The sequence below is a fragment of the Ictidomys tridecemlineatus genome, chromosome 15 (genome assembly GCF_052094955.1).
Source record: "Ictidomys tridecemlineatus isolate mIctTri1 chromosome 15, mIctTri1.hap1, whole genome shotgun sequence".
NCBI classification, from domain to species: Eukaryota; Metazoa; Chordata; class Mammalia; order Rodentia; family Sciuridae; genus Ictidomys; species Ictidomys tridecemlineatus.
The window spans coordinates 156,909-159,334 of NC_135491.1; the positions used below are offsets into that span (position 1 = coordinate 156,909).

At 41.1% G+C, this 2,426-nt stretch overlaps 1 pseudogene; it reads left to right on the forward strand.

The window, feature by feature from the left end:
- Positions 1-535: 535 nt before the first annotated feature.
- On the forward strand, positions 536-1,429 carry LOC144371041 (nuclear receptor-binding factor 2 pseudogene; annotated as a pseudogene).
- Positions 1,430-2,426: the final 997 nt, after the last annotated feature.

Below are 2,426 nucleotides of genomic sequence, written 5' to 3' on the forward strand. Positions count from 1 at the left end.
GGTGTGGGGGAGAGAGGCTTGTGGAAGCTGGTGGTGGCAGTTGGGCTCTGAGGGTTTTTCCCTGGAGCTGTTTTGTTTGGCGTTTGTAGTTCTAAAAATAAAGTTAGTTTCTTTTTGACAAGTGGCTCCTGATTTGTGCCAAGCCAGACTTCGGCATGCAGCCTGAACACTTTTGTTCTGTACACCATGAAATCACACAGGTTATGCTCAGCCTGATAGCTGCTATTCTAATCACTACGGAGACATTCAGGGCAGCTGCATCCTGAGAACTGCTCTGTTGGACAGTATGGAATCATTCAGGACATGCGCAGCCTGAGTACAGTAGATTGAATCTCCATCTGTCCATGTATAAGGTATCCAAACCACTCCCCCATCCCCAGTGGTGATAACTCAGCACAGTGACCACCCAACACAAAAACAACTCTCATCTTTTGCGCCTACCACAATCTCTCTGGGCTCGCTGAGGGGCGGCTGTCTCCGAGGCTTCCTCGCGCTCTTTTTCTACTTCCCTCTACTGCACTGGCGACGGCGCTGCTCGTGCTGGGGTCTTTGGAATTAATGGAAGCACCTCTCAACCTGGCTTATCAGCAGAGCAGACGAGCAGACCTTTTATTAGCTGCAGGGAAATATGAAGAGGCTATTTCTTGTCACAAGAAGGCTGCGGCATATCTTTCTGATGCTATGAAGCTGACCAAGTCTGAGCAGGCTCATTTATCACTGGAATTGAAAAGGAATAGCCACATGAAACAGTCCCTCCTCATTCAGGAGAAGTGGAAAAGGGCAAAGTGTGAAGAACGATCAAAAGCTCAGAACACAGACAAGGATGTAGCTACCCAACTTCAGGCATCTCACAAACCCTCTGCTGAGGATGCAGAGGGTCAGAGTCCCCTTCTTTCCCGGAACTACAGCCCTTGTACAGAGAAACAGCTTCCTGAAATTCATGGAGTCTTTGACAGAAATTCAGAAACACTATTATGTTTACTTCAGCAAAAGAGTGAGCCAACACAGCCATGTATTGGAAGCAAAGCCCCTAAGGATGATAAAACAATTATTGAGAACCAGGCAACCAAAATTGCAGATTTGAAAAGGCATGTGGAGTTCCTTGTGGCTGAGAATGAAAGATTAAGGAAAGAAAATAAAGCACTAAAAGCTGAAAAAGCAAGACTTTTAAAAGGTCCAGTAGATAAAGGAGCTAGATGTGGATGCTGATTGTATAAAAAAGTCAGCATTATGGAGCTTGCCACTACATTCAGATACTGCTACAGCTTTTTCAACCTGGCACAAATTTTCAGCAAATACTGGGAAAGCCAAGGATATTCCAATACCCAATCTTCCTCCCTTGGATTTTCCATCTTCACAACTTCCACTTATGGAGCTGTCTGAGGATTTTCTGAAAGGAATTATGAATAATTGAAATGGAATGCTTCTGGAGAGATCAGAAGAAATACAGCAACACAGTTAATCCAGAAAAGAAGAAAAAAATAAAAAAGAGAAAACCACATACAAGGGTAATTCCAGATGTGATTTACCATCTGGCTGATTGGCAGGAGCAGCATTGCCAGGATGTGAGAATCAGTCACTGTGAAATATATTGAGTAGCTGATCTACCCACTAGAGCTAATGGTTCCCACCTGGCAGACAGTAAACTCTTGGAAGTTCACTTTCTCCTGATGCAAACCAAATGGCTACCTAGAATAATTTTCTCAAGCACCAATTAATTTTCTTCAGTGTTAAAATGTATAAAAGTGTGTTATGTATAATTAATCTATAATGCCATAAATGATAATGTAAAACCTAAATAATATGGTGGCCTGAGGGCCTGTCATATATTTGAAACATGCTTTCTATCATGCATTGACTGTATGCATTTTCTTATGCACATTTTGTTTGTTTAAGTAAGGTGTATAGGATACACATTTTTCTAGATGAAACTATAATACCCACATTTTGCACTAATAACATAATGCTGACCTCAAGACTATCAGGAGAAATATTTAAATTTCCATTTTATGAAGAAAAGAACCAAATTATTATTTATGATTTTTTTTAAATATTAGCAGTTTACATAATCAATCAGGGTGCATTTTAAGTTCTAACTTTGTTATATAATGCATCACTTAAAAATACTAAGGAATGATCCTTTGATTTTAATGATGCATAAGTGGAAGTAATGCTGGTTGGCAGTATTTGATTGTAAGAAATCAATAAAGTAATTGTGTTTAAAAAAAAAAAACAACTCTCAGTTGGGCAGGTGTGCAGTGCGACCAGGCCACTGCCCACCTGGTGTGAGTCTTGGTGTGAGAAGTCCCACAGTTGGTAACTGATAAGTGAGAGGGAGATGAGACTAAAGTTTGGAGCCTAAGAGAGAGACCAGGAACTGGTCTCCAGGCAACAGAGGGAGATAAAACCAGGCAATCAAGTCAGAT